The sequence below is a fragment of the Macrobrachium nipponense genome, chromosome 11, assembly GCF_015104395.2.
Source record: "Macrobrachium nipponense isolate FS-2020 chromosome 11, ASM1510439v2, whole genome shotgun sequence".
Taxonomy (NCBI): domain Eukaryota; kingdom Metazoa; phylum Arthropoda; class Malacostraca; order Decapoda; family Palaemonidae; genus Macrobrachium; species Macrobrachium nipponense.
Window position 1 is genome coordinate 85,195,619 of NC_061087.1, and position 15,376 is coordinate 85,210,994.

General features: G+C 38.0%; 1 protein-coding gene across 4 annotated transcripts in view; it reads right to left on the reverse strand.

Annotated features, from left to right (window-relative positions):
* Positions 1 to 15,376, reverse strand: part of LOC135206812 (terminal uridylyltransferase 7-like) — a 294,251-nt gene that overhangs the window by 65,256 nt on the left and 213,619 nt on the right. The window lies entirely within an intron of this gene.

Here is a 15,376-nt window from a genome sequence, read left to right on the forward strand (position 1 = left end):
AAAATTCAATAAATGGAAGAAGGAAGTCTGCGTATATTTCACCAGAAATTGACGAACGAATCGGAAAAACTTCGTCGTATGAAGATACCTGCAAGAAACTTATTGATGCCACTAAAGCAATTGCTTTTAACGAAAATTATATATATATATATATATATATATATATATATATATATATATTATATAGGCATTATGCCAAGCACTGGGGCAACTAGGCCATTCAGCACTGAAAAGGATATTGACAGCAAAAGGTATGAAAGGTGTTTACAAGAGGAAAATCTCACAATTGCACTATGAAACAATTGTTAGGAGAGGGTGGACAGTGAGATGGAAGAAAGCGAATATGAATGGAGGTACAGTAAAAGGAATGAAAGTGGTTGCAGCTAGGGGCTGAAGGGACACTGCAAAGAACCTTAACCAATGCTTACATTGCACCAAATGAGGTGCACTGACGGCACTACCCCCTAACGGGGCTCTGATGGTTGAGGTTGATAGGTTCCTCGATGTTCTCAAGTATAAAAGGAAATCCGCAATTTCTGCTATAGAGGTCTTAGAAGATATATCAGTTTCCTTACACCATGACTGTGATGGTAATTGCTTTATAGCAAAGGGAGATAAAGGAAAGGAGAACGCATTTTTTAGAAGTTCTGCAATAAGGAGGCTTTCGCGCCCGTGTTGGAGTTGCCTGTTCTCGCGGCTGTTCTGGAATCGTCGGGCGTGTTGTGGAGCGCAACATGTGCCAATGTGTAGGGAGAAACGCCATGATTTCTGATGCAATACCTCATCTAGATTCATCTAGGAAGTTCTGGAAATCTCACGAGTCTGTGACGCTCGCAGTAGGCTCCGCCCCCAGTGCCATATAAATACAACGGTCGTAGCAGTAGCAGCAGCAGAGATCGTTAAAGAGAGACACCAGTTAGTCACAGAGAGATATCCTCAGTAAGAGCCACAGATCAGATTATCCCCAGTTTCAACTGTTGGTGTTGAAATATTTTTTTTTATTTATTTATTTCATATCAAACCTGAAGCGGACCTCTCTCAAAAAAACACTGACACAACAAAGGTTTATTTACAAGCTTACTAACATAGGTAAATGCAGAATGATATCTCCCATTTACATAAAAAGATAGAATCTTACACTGCATGAACTGGGGGAACAGTGTGAGGCAATTCAAATACTTGCTAGTCAATTTGGCAATTCGAAGCGATGGTTTCACAAAAGGAAAACGGTGATTGCCGACATCCTCTTGACTCCGTATTGCAGAAAATAGTCTACTTGTAAGGCAGAACTCCCCAAAACCTCTAGCAGGACCTTTTCTTCTCTGAAGTCTGCTCAACATAGAGTTAACTCGGTCATCCTCTGCTGTAGACGACTAGACCAGTATCCAACCAACTCTTCTTCTGATTTCTTCGTCGGTCCCTTTCTCTCTTATCTCTCATGGATGATCTCTGCTGCTGCTGATCTCTCACTGATAATCTGATCTGTGGCTCTTACTGAGGATATCTCTATGTGACTAACTGGTGTCTCTCTTTAACGATCTCTGCTGCTGCTGCTGCTGCTGCTGCTACGACCGTCGTATTTATACGGCACTCTGGGGGCGGAGCCTACTGCGAGCGTCACAGACTCGCGAGATTTCCAGAACTTCCTAGATGAATCTAGACGAGGTATTGCATCAGAAATCGCGGCGTTTCTCCCGACACATTGGCGCGTATTGCGCTCCACAACATGCTGGACAATTCCAGAACAGCCGCGAGAACAGGCGCCTCCAACACGGGCGCGAAACCCTCCTTATTGCAGAACTTCTCGAAAATACGTTCTCCTTTCCTTTATCTCCCTTTGCTATAAAGCAATTACCATCTTCACCACCGACGACGTCTTCGTAGTTTTAGCTGTAGAAAACAAGGAAGGGGGAGACGGAGGTGCAACCGCCGAAAGAGACTCCAAATTCTTGTAAGAGGAGTTCAGTCAATCTCTTGTAACAGGAACCTGAAGAATCCTTAGGAAGATCTTCCTCGGAAGCCCCATGTCCTTCTTCCGAAGAAAGACGTTTGGAAGATCGGCTGTCTATAGGAGAGCTTTTCCTAGGAGAGCGCCTACCAGGAGAATGCCTACTGGGAGAGCGCCTGCTGGGAGAGCGCCTGTTGGGAGAGCGCCTACTGGGAGAGCGCCTGATGGGAGAGCGCCTACTGGGAGAGCGCCTGCTAGAGGAGATGCGTCTGTCAAAATCCTTGTCAGAGACAACTGAAGGGCTCCTAGTATGAGGAGAACGCCTATCAGGAACCTACGCCTGCTAGGTTCTCTAGCGCCTGTCAAGTTCTAAGCGCTTGTCAGGCCCTGGTGCTTGTCCGATCCAAAGCGCTTGTTAGGCTCTTGACGCCTGTCACAAAGCGAGTCTTCGAGAAGATCGTTCTGTCATACGCAAAGCGTTTGCGAGGTACCGAGTGCCTATCTGATCGAGTGCGCTCGCAAGGAGGAGATAGTCTAGTCTGTCTCTTGCTAGGCTCTTTGCGCCTACTATCTTCTCTGAGTTTGACAGATGGTGAACGAATCTCAGGCGAAGAAACAAAATCCGGAGAAAAGCGCCTACTAGTCTCCGTGCGCCTGTGCAGAGGAGAGCGGCTTCCAGGCGAAGAGCGCCTACTGCGATCCTGGACAGAACGAGAATCCTGGTACTTTGTCAAACTCTTGACGCTTGCAAGAAAGAGGAGCGAGGTCTTCGGAGAGCGATGTCTATCCTCCTAAACTAGGAGAGCGGTGTTCAGGAGAAGAACGCCTGTCAAGATCCTTACGTCTGCTGGCGTGAGAGGAGTGCCTGCTCGGAGAGCGACTGAGTCTCTCTTTAATTAAAGAGGCTCTGCTGCGAGGCTCTTGCACTCTTTCTGCAATAGGCGAAAAATCCACAGAATCCTTCTTCGACTTCTTCACCGGTAGAGAGATGTCCTTCCGACGGTGAGAACTCCCCGCTAAAGAGTTGGCTAAAGCAGAAATCTGCGCCTGTAGGCCGGCCAAAATGCGCGCTGGCGATCTCTCAAACTCTTCGGCAGGAGTAGAAGCCCGAGCGCGGAAAGGAGAAGAGGATCCTTGAGATCTCCTGGGTCTCATATGCTCGATCTCTGGTTCTTCTGAGAAGGATTTGGGGCTGGAAGGAAGGGCGCAAGGTTCCTTCCAAGCTCTCTTGAGAGGGCGAGACGACTCCGAAGCGCTCCATCTACGCTTAGGAGAAGGAGACGAAGAAGACGAGATGCACTGTCTCAACACTTCCTTCTTGGCTCTATCCAAGGCAGCCTGGGAACGAGCAACAGGATCTGCCGAGGGGATGCCTGACCGGTGGGGGTTCTCCCTAACCTTCCTGCAGCTTTCGACTTTTTCCTCCCCTCCACTGGGTCTGGGAGTCTGGAAGAGGTCTAGGCCTAGAAGCGTTAGTGAGCCAGTCAGACACACCCTCCACTGCACTAGGGGCACTGCACTTATCACTTGCACTGTCACTCTTACCTTTATAAGAGCGTACTTTGCTCTCGTTACTCCTTCCTGCGTTCTCCGAACACGAATCTTCGGGTTCAAAGCTAGGAGCAGGGGCTGAAACAGGAGAAGGAACTACGTCTACTATCGGGTTCTCAACATCAAGTTCGCTAACATGAGACCTACTTGAACTCCTGGAAGAAGCCTTACGCGCTCTATCCTTCTCTAACTTCCTTAAGTAGGAAGAAAGAGACTTCCATCCGTCCTCATCCAACCTTTCACACTCTTGACAAGGGTTAACGAAAGAACATTCATTCCCTCTACAATTCATACACACACTGTGAGGGTCTACAGACGCTTTAGGAAGCCTCACCTTACATTCACTCTTCGAACATACTCTAAACATAGAAGATTTCTTAAGTTCAGAATCAGCCATTATGAGAAAAAAGCAAAGAACAATAAAAAAAACCGATCCAAAATAGCGTATGCCAAGCCAACGAACAAAGGGTACATCACCAAATTAGTCAATCCAAGAATCGTTGGCGACGAGAATAAATCCACTATCGAGAGGACTTAACAACAGGTGCTGTTAAGCCGGCGACAGAGAAAAATCTGGCTGGAAAGAGGGGTTGGTTCTTACACCTGCCACCCAGCAGCGGGTAAGGTAGATCACCTGACCTACCTGTAGCGTGTGCTGCGAGTTTTGAATTTTCTGACATGACGACAGAGTCGTAAGCTATGTATATATCTGGCAGGGAAGTTCATGTACAAAACATTTGTTTCAGAGATGTAACTCTTCATGATGTATTCCAGCAAAATTTATTGCTATTATTTTGGTTCTAATTACCATTTATTTATGTGGGATTTCTTTTTATTTTTTCTCAGATGGATCTGCCAAATCCCAATGGAATGGTGTTGATTATAGGGGAGATATTAACCCTCTTACGCCGGAGCGATAAATAAAAAATTGTCTCCCGTGTGCCGGAGGGGTTTCTGAGTGAGCGCGGAAGCGGAAAAAATATTTTTTTCAAAAAATCACAGCACGCTTAGTTTTCAAGATTAAGAGTTCATTTTTGGCTCCTTTTTTTGGCATTGCCTGAGGTTTAGTATGCAACCATCAGAAATGAAAAAAATTATCATTATCATATATAAATAATGCGATATATGATAGCGCAAAAACGAAATTTCATATATAATTGTATTCAAATCGCGCTGTGCGCAAAACGGTTAAAGGTAACAAGTTACTTTTTTTTTCGTTTGTAATGTACAATAAATGCGATCATTTTGGTATATAACACATTGTAAAATGATAAAAGCAACACAGAAAAAATATTATCACAAAATAATGCATGAATTCGTAACGCGCGGACGCAAACAAATATTTTTTTCAAAAATTCACCATAAATCTAAATATTGTCCTAGAGACTTCCAATTTCTTTCAAAATGAAGACAAATGATTGAATATTACTATACTGTAAGAGTATTAGCTTACAATTGCAGTTTTCGACCATATCTGACGAGTTAAAGTTGACCGAATGTCGAATTTTTATATATATATATTTTTTATATGCAATTATTTCGGAAATAAGAAAAGCTACAACCTTCAAATATTATTTGTTTTATTCTACATAAAATTGCGCACATTTTCATATATAAAACTCTATGAAATGCCTAATATGAAACGGAGCAAATATTCCGAGAATGGGACGTACACATTTCAGAGATTTGTGGCGGAGAATCCGCGTGCGGAGGGAAGGAAAGATTTTTTTTTAAATTCACCATAAATCTAAATATTTTGCTAGAGACTTCAAATTTGTTTCAAGCTGAAGATAAATGACTGAATATTACTAGACTGTAAGAGTTTTAGCTTACAATTGCGTTTTTGACCATTTCGGTAGAGTCAAAGTTGACCGAACGTGGTTTTTTTTTTATTTATCGTGATTTATATGCAAATATTTCAAAAATGAGAAAAGCTACAACCTTCAATTATTTTTTGTTGTATTCTATATGAAATTGCGCACATTTTCATATATAAAACTTTATGTAACGGCTAATTTAAAATGGTACAAACATTACCACAATCGCACGTATGATTTTTTCGGTAGTTACCGCGCGGACGTAAAGAAAATGTTTTTTTTTTTCATAAATTCACCATAAATCGAAATATTGTGCTAGAGACTTCCAATTTGTTGCAAAATGAAGGTAAATGATTGAATATTACTAGAATATAAGCGTTTTAGCTTACAATTGCGTTTTTCGACCATTTCGGTAGTCAAAGTTGACCGAAGGTTGAAATTTTGGCAATTATCGTTATTTATATGAAAATATCTCAAAACTGATAAAAGCTACAACCATGGGTTGTTTTTAGTTGTATTGTGCATAAAATTGCACACATTTCCATATATAAAACTTTATATCACGGCTAATTTTAAAATGGTGCAAACATTACCACAATCGCATGTATGATTTTTTTCGGAAGAGTTACCGCGCGGACGTAAGGATAAAGTTTTTTCATAAATTCACCATAAATCGAAATATTGTGCTAGAGACTTCCAATTAGTTGCAAAATTAAGGTAAATGATTGAATATTACTAAAATATAAGCGTTTTAGCTTACAATTGCGGTTTTTGACCATTTCGGTAGAGTCAAAGTTGACCGAAGGTTGAAATTTTGGCAATTATCGTTTATATGAAATATCTCAAAACTGATAAAAGCTACAATTATGAGTATTTTATTGTTGTATTCTACATAAAAATGCGCACATTTTCATATATAATACTTTATGTAATGGCTAATTTAAAATGGTACAAAAATTATGTCAAAGTGACGAAATAATTTCAGAGATGTGTCACAGATACTTTTTAGTGCGGCAAGAAAGAAATTCGCGCTTGCGCGCCTGCGTAACGATTGTAAACAAAACAACACCTTGAAACGTGAACTCCCAGCATCCCCCAAGGCGCGTGATTCAAAAGTTTTAGGCTGGTAGGCCTATAAGTATTTTTCCGCGAATTTAAAAAAAAACTTTTGTAAGTCGACGTAAAATACGTCCAGTCGGCACACAGGAGACAAAAAATGTCGACGTAAAATACGTCCAGTCAGCGTAAGAGGGTTCATGATGCTTTTGATTGCATATCTTATTATGACTAGGTTTAGTTATTGGAGATGGTCCGATCCCCCGGGTTATCTGGTTTCCTATTTTGAGTTATACCTTTTTATAATGGTGCTATGGAGGAGTGATAATGGTAGTTACATTAGACAACGTCTTCGGGGTTGCGTGAGAGAGAGAGAGAGAGCGAGCGTCGTTGGGTTGAGAGTTTAAAGGTTTTTGTATGTTTGATAGGTTGTGTTTCATGTTTGGTGTCGCTGTATGATAGTATGTAAGTGCGTATGTATTTTTCTAAAGAGTGTGAATAAGCGAGCGATCTAGAGAAAGATTGTAATTGGTAGATGGATAATTAGGGAGTGGTTTGATAGTGGGTGTAAGCGTATGGGTATTGTCAGTTGTAGCGGTTGCCGAAGAAGTCAATGGCGAGAGTCTGTTACGGAGAGTCATGAAGTCAGTAAGTGGGAAAAGACGGTCAATCAGAAGTAGCCAGTGTTATTTGGTGTTTTCAAAAATATTGATGTTGTAATAGTTGTTGTGCATGTTTGACTGGTGGTTGTTGAGCTAAGAGCTTTGTTGTACTTGACTTTGCATTTCGATGATTTCATGAGCTGTCTGTTAGAGACAGTGTTGGTGGTTGTGGTTTGTTGTTCTGGGTTTGAGTTGTCATATGATTTTTCGTGTTGTTTTCGAGCTGTTGGTATTTGTTTGCATTGTGATTGGGGTGTTGTTTTTTTGAGTGGTTGTATGGTTTTGGTGCTTGTCTGTCTTGGGTAGTGAAATTCAGCAGTTGTTGTGTCTCAAAGACTAGCCTATATCCAGTGGATGCCACAGCGCCTAGCCCTGAGTACCTAGAGTCTGAGGTGAGTACATGTGTTTGTGTTTTGTGTGTTCTGTATTTCGATAAGTCAATTGCCCTGTGTGTACTATTTAGTAATGTGAAGAGGAAAGTGTGGCAGAGGGAAACTTCAGTAGACAGTACGATTAAAGTAACTGTGGGGAGATTTGCTTGCTTCTGATCCAGCCACAGTGCATTATTTGGGTTGTATTTAGAAGCTAAAGTTTCAGAATTTGACTTATTCAATTAGTCATATTCTTTACTAATAAAGTCTATTTTTGGTAATTATGGATCTGATTTAACAACCTTAGGTAATGTGGTTTGTGTGTATCATTAAGAGAGAGAGAGAACAGTGCTCTGCTCGAGTCAACATTACCAAGGTGCCTCGAAAAGGTAAGTTTTGCATGTCATGACCTCCCCAAGGGGGCAACAGATTTGGTGGCAGATTTTAATTAATAAGGGATTTACCCCCTTATAACATATGGAATTACTGAGCACTAAACTAAGAAAGTTGCTTTGGGGTACTGTACTGTGCATGCTATATGCCAATCTTCATTATTTAATGGACTTCACTACTTACTGGGAGGGGCAAACCCTAATCTGTTTATAGAGGTGATAGCAAGACATTATTAAGTTATCATTTTTTAACCCTTAACCTGTTAAGCGTCACCCACGTAATAATACGTTTACCGCGATCTACTCCGTAGCGCCTTCAACGGGATATTACGTTCAAGACTTGCTTGTCAAGACGTCAGTCCCATAATAATGCGTTTACTCGTATAGAAAGTGTAGGAACATCATTTGGTAACACTCTCAGCACACAGGAAACTTATTTACAGCCTGGCAACTCTTTCCTGGTGGTCGCTTATGCTAGAAAACTGCCAGGTAATGCTGGTTTTCTTTCAGTACACTTCGGGCGTTTATCGAGACAAATAGATTTTCGCGTCTTTCACAATGAATGTCCCAAAGAGGAGGCGTATTTCTTCAGGTGATATCAATCAAATACTAGATGAGGAGTCTGATATTGATGACCTATTTGATGATGAGAGCTCTAGTTCTGAATCCACCAGTGATGAGGGTACAAACTTTTCTTCCAATAGCGGGAGTGAAGATGACTCTTCTTTCTTCTTTGCCGAGTGACTGCACTCAGAGAGAGAGAGAGAGAGAGAGAGAGAGAGAGAGAGAGAGAGAGAGAGAGAGAGAGAGAGAGAGAGAGAGAGAGAGAGAGAGAGATATCCCTTTACTTTTGTTGCTAATCCCGGCGTGAAATTTAGTTGAGGATAAAGAGAACCCATTAGAATATTTGAGAAATATTTTGATGATGAAATCATTGATTACCTCGTGAAAGAAACAAACAGATTTTTGCAAATCAGTTTCTAGATGAGAATGTAGAACATTTGTCTCCACAATCACGAGTACATAGATAAATGGTTTGACACTGTGAAGTAGGATTGTGTGTAGCCCCTTGCTTTAGAGATTGGCATTCGAAAGAATAATAGTGCATGTATGTATAATATTTTTCATTCAGTATTATGATTTTTTTTTTTTACTCCAACATTCAATAATTTCCTACACTTAACTACAGTATGAATAATAAGCATAAAAATCAATATTAACTTTGAAAAACTATCATCAGTACTATGATCGCTAATTACAAAAAAAGCGTGACAATACGTTAGCAGCGAGCTCATCCGGAGGGGGACGCTTAACAGGTTAAACACCGACTGGATGTAATATACATCGACTAAAATTGTCTGTCGGATGCTTAATTGACGTACGATACGTTGACTACAAAATTTTTTTTAAATATTCGCGGAAAAATAGTTATAGGAGTAATTTGCGAAAAATTTTAAATCACGCGCCTTGAGGGATGCTAGGAGTTCACAGATCAAGCTGTTGTTTTGTTTACAAGCGTTACCCAGCCGCGCATGTGCAAATTTCTTTCCTTTCGCACTATAAAGCATCAGCGACACATTTCAGAAATTCTTTCGTCACTTTGTCGTAATTTTTGCACCGCTTTTTTATTAGCCGTTACATAGTTTTATATATGAAAATGTGTGCAATTTCATGTAGAATACAACAATAAACAACCCTTGGTTGTAACTTTTATCAGTTTTGAAATATTTTCATCTAAATCATGATAACTGCCAAAATTTCAACCTTTGGTCAACTTTGACTCGACCGAAATGGTAGAAAAATTCAATTGTAAGCTAAAATTCTTACATTCTAGAAATATCCAATCATAGGAAGTCTCGAACATATTTCGATTTATGGTGAATTTTGGAAAAAACTTTTTCCTTATGTCCGCGTGGTAACACTGCCGAAAAAATAAGAAATTCTTTCGTCAGATTGTCGTAATGTTTGCACCATTTTTTATTAGCCGTTACATAAAGTTTTATGTTTGAAAATGTGCGCAATTTCATGTAGAATACAACTAAAAACAACCCATGGTTGTAACTTTTATCAGTTTTGAAATATTTTCATAAAAATCACGACAACTGCCAAAATTTCAACCTTTGGTCAACTTTGACTCGACAGAAATGGTCAAAAAATGCAATTGAAAGCTAAAACTCTTACATTCTAGTAATATTCAATCATTTACCTTCATTTTGCAACAAATTGGAAGTCTCTAGCACAATATTTCAATTTATGGTGAATTTTTGAAAACAAAACTTTTTCCTAACATCCGTGCGGTAACTCTGCCGAAAATCTCAGAAATTCATTCGTCAGTTTGTCGTAATGTTTACACCGTTTTATATTAGCCATAACATAAAGTTTTATATATGAAAATGTGCACAATTTCATGTAGAATGCAACTGAAAACAACACATGGTTGAAACTTTTATCAGTTTTGAAATATTTTCATATAACCATAAGAGCCAAAATTTCAACCTTCAGTCAACTTTGACTTGACCGAAATAGTTAAAAAACGCAATTGTAAGTTAAAACTCTTACATTCTTGTAATATTCAATCATTTACCTTCATTTTGCAACAAATTGGAAGTCTCTAGCACACTATTTCCATTTATGGTGAATTTTGGAAAAAACTTTTTACTTACGTCGCGCGGTAACTCTTGCCGGAAAAATCAGAAATTCTTTCGTCAAATTGTCGTGATGTTTGCACCGTTTTTTTTATTAGCCGTTACATAAAGTTTTATATATGAAAAAGTGTGCAATTTCATGTAGAATACAACAAAAAAACAACCAATGGTTTATATTTAATCAGTTTTGAAATATTTTCATAAAAATCATGACAACTGCCAAAATTTCAACCTTCGGTCAACTTTGACTCTACAGAAATGGTCGAAAAATGCAACTGAAAGCTAAAACTCTTCCATTCTAGTAATATTCACTCATTTACCTTCATTTTGCAACAAATTGGAAATCTCTAGCACAATATTTTGATTTATGGTGAATTTTGGAAAAAAAATTTTCCTTACGTCCGTGCTGTAACTCTGCCGAAAATCTCAGAAATTCTTCCATAAGTTTGTCGTAATGTTTGCACCGTTTTATATTAGCCATTACATAAAGTTTTATATATGAAAATGTGTGCAATTTCACGTAGAATACAACAACAAACAACCCATGGTTGTAGCTTTTATCAGTTTTGAAATATTTTCATATAAATCATGATAACTGCCAAAATTTCAACCTTTGGTCAACTTTGACTCGACCGAAATGATAGAAAAATGTGATTTTAAGCTAAAACTCTTACATTCTAGTAATATTCAATCATTTACCTTCATTTTGCGACATAATAGAAAACTCTAGCACAATATTTTGATTTATGGTGAATTTTTTAAAAACACTTTTTCCGAAAATCTCAGAAATTCTTTCATCAGTTTGTCATACAGTGGGGCATTGCTTAATCGCGGATCAGAAATCCCGGAATCAGTCATTCACAGGTTTTTTCTTGGACCGCTTCTCCTGCTGTATCGCTGGTATGAATCGCAGCATCGCGGGACAAACGTGTTGCGTATGCGATGTTTATCAGTAGGCTAAGCCTCGGCCGCGGTCCGATAATCATCAACATACATGAAAAAACTCACACTATGATATTAACTGACAATAAAGGTAATAAAACTATTCTCACCTTGTATATCATTGGCATATCTTCATAATAAATAGCCTAATCAAGGCATATGTATGACTTTCATTAGTAGGCTAAGCCTAGTTGCAGTGCTATAACCACCAACATACATGAACAGATTCACAATTTGATATTAACTGACAATAAAGGTAATAAAACCATTCTCACCTTATATATTATAGGCATATCTCTGAATTAAGATCCATTCGGCAAACTAAAAACAGTGATGATATTGGTAAAACGACATCAGTTAATTATTTTAAGAATGAAAACAAAACTAGAATGCAAATGGTAGATCTCTATGTTCATATCATAATACTATAATATGGTAATAATACACGCAATATGATTGGACACAGTAAAACAAGTTTTATTAAAATTATCATTACTCTCAATACACAACTATTATTCAACTTTTGCGAATGGATATCTGTCAATGTTACAACCAAATCAGGCAACAGTCTCTCTCTCTCTCTCTATAGAGAAACAGCTGATTGCTGACGTCATCTGCCATAACTATTGAGCGTTTATCGAGTTGTGTTTGTCACTGCCGATATTCAATGGTGGCTTCCAAAGGTTAAAATAAAATACATTTTTACACATTCTTCATGTAATGGAGATCTGAAGAAAGAATCTCTCTCTCTCTCTCTCTCTCTCTCTCTCTCTCTCTCTCTCTCTCTCTCTCTCTCTCTCTCTCTCTCTCTCTCTCTCTCTCTCCGAGAAGCGTAAACGAAATATGTAAAACAATTTTTTACCTTCTATATTATCGTCTTATCTTCATAATAAAAAGGCTATTTGTGGAATAATTTCATATCAGTGAAATCAACTTTTATCTATGCAAAGCCAGCCAGCTGACAAAATGTGCGTATGTATATGAAAATCAAATTATGGTAGCGTTCACAGCAAGATTATCTTTCAAAATTGAAATAGTACTAATCATGGTAGTAATAATGTTTGGGAATATACATAACATTCATTTTCAATACACAATATCATTGTTATTCTGGTGGTAAATAATAGTTTAGAATGATCATATGTACTCTGCATTGTCAGGGGTTTGTGGCATGATGAAACAAACAAAATAAAGTTTTCCTTTTAGGCTACGTGTTTAGAAAAACATGAATAGAATCGGCTTTGCGACTTGGTTTATTTTGATATTTTTAATGATACAATATCTATCATTTGCACTATTAACACGGATCTGTTGAGTCCAGTGTTACCAATTTCGCATTTTTAATGCTAGCTTTAATTTTCTTGAGGTAATTAGCAAGAAAATTTTCAATCCAGCATTTGGCAGGAAAACTTGCATTTGTTTTCAAATACATCTAGCATATGTATTTTGACATCAAAACTTTGTAACGTAAAGTTTAATATTTCTTTTATTCTACTATGCTTGATATATCCTGTAAGAAAAAGAGCATAATCTTGCAAAACCATTTTCAGGAACTGAACAGAATAGGTTTCGAAATTATTATGAATCATGAAACGTAATGTACAAGTACACTGTGTATGTTAGAAACATGTTTGAATCGAAAAAGAGAGCAATCGGTTGAAATTGGCTGGGTGGCATTATGTATTATGTGAATTTTTTAGCACTTTATAGAGCAAAATCTAGCAAGAAATTGCCATTCCCATTTGGCAACACTGGCCTACCCACGTTTAATGTTGTTATTGAAGTCTTGTTCGCCGCATTCTTTAAATTGTACCCATATAAAAGAGTTAATTATGTGGCATTCAAAAGCCCCGATTCTTTCACTCTTATGGGAAAGAAGCCTAAACGTCAGATGAAGATTATTACGTGTAATATACTAACATGTGTTGTGAAGAAAAGAGGCCAACATGAGCATGCATATGTAGGCTTCTAGCTGTAATCCATAGGCTAGTAGGCTACATAAGTACAGTAGCACGTATACTACATATATAATTTAAGGCTAATGTAAAATAACTTTGAAACTATCTTGAATTTAGTTTAAGGTGATAGTTGAAGACATATTTGGTGTTTGAACTAAAGTAGGCAGTTATAAACATTGGAATAGTGGTCTTGGGTGGGTTAACTATTAAAGTAGGCAGTTTTTAGCAATTTTTAAGGGGGGGGGGGGGTACCAGAATAACACAGGTATTTACTTATCACGGTGGGTTCTGGGCCCTGTCTCCCGCGATTATCGAGGCCCTACTGTAATGTTTGCACCGTTTTATATTAGCTGTAACATAAAGTTTTATACAGGCAGTCCCCAGGTTACGACGGGTTTGGGTTACGATGTTCCGAGGTTAAGGCGCTTCTCAATTATATTCATCAGACATTATTTCCAGGGTTAAGACGCATGTTCCAGGGTTACGACGCCTACAACGCTCATCTGGCAGATGAAATATGACACCAAAAATGCAAATTAATCAATATTTGAAGGTTTTTTTATGAAAAATGCAATAAGAATGCAGTTTACATAGTTTTCAATGCACCCAAAGCATTAAAAGTAAGATTTTCTTAGGATTTTTTATGATGTTCTGGCTTACGACGATTTTCGGCTTTCGACGCATCTCAAGAACGGAACCCCCGTCGTAACCCGGGGACTGCCTGTATATGAAAATGTGCGCAATTTCAAGTAGAATACAACAAAAAATAACTCATGGTTGTAGCTTTTATCAGTTTTGAAATATTTTCATATAAATCATGATACATAGAAAATATTAGACCTTCGGTCAACTTTAACTCGACCGAAATGGTCGAAAAACACAATTGTAACCTAAAACACTTACAGTCTAGTAATATTCAATCAATTACCTTCATTTTTCAACAAACGGGAAGTCTCTAGCACAATATTTCGATTTATGGTGAATTTTTTTAAAAACATTTTTTTACTTCCGCATGTTATGAATTCATGCATTAATTTGTGATAATATGTTCTCTGTGTTGCTTTGATTGTTTTACAATTTGTTACATACTAAAATCATCGCAATTTAGTGTACAATACAACGAAAAAATTAACTCATTAGCTTTAACCGTTTTGCTCACAGTGCGATTTGTATAATTATGAAATTTTTTTTTTTCTCTGTCATATATACCAAAATTTATATATGATAATGATATTTTTTTCATTTCTGATGGTTGCATACTAAATTTCAGACAATGACAAAAAAAGGAGCCAAAAATGAACTCTTAATCTTAAAAACTAAGCGTGCTGTGATTTAAAAAAAAAAAAAACTTTTTTTCCGCTTCGGCGCTAACTCCCGAACGCTGCCGGCATACAAGAGACACTTTGGTAAATAGCAACTTGGCGTTTAAGGGTTAATCACTACAATGATATGAGGAAGAAAAAGAAATGCAGGCTATGATGGATGACCTCACATTGACGTTTGAAGTCCTGATACCGACTGATGAGTCATAGGTTCTCCTATCCACAAGATATCAGAATGTATGTATCTGGGGGCATTTAGACTGCAAATAGGGGCTCTTTAAGACAGATTGGTTGATTATGAAAAAGTGGAAGGCAATGGAGAATAGAAGCCTCCAATTAAATACAGTATGAAGATGATCTAGCATTATCAGAATATTTAAAGGAAGAGGTTTTATGTACGTTAAGAAGACAGGTGAATGTTATGGAGAAGAAAGGACTGAAAATAAATGAAAGCAAAGAAGATGAAGTCTAGTACGATTATCATGGAATGATATTTCATCAAAACTCATTTAGGATGTCAGAATAGTGTGTACAAGTAACCAACCAAACTATAAAAATAAAAAAAAAATAGGGTAAAGAACAATAGAACTACAAACTTTGACAAATGTCCACATTGTGCCAAATGAAATGCCCCTCAAGGAGTGATCCCTCATCCAGAGGGTGAAGAAATGGCGGGGATATATGACACCTATGAGGCTATAATTGAAAGAGA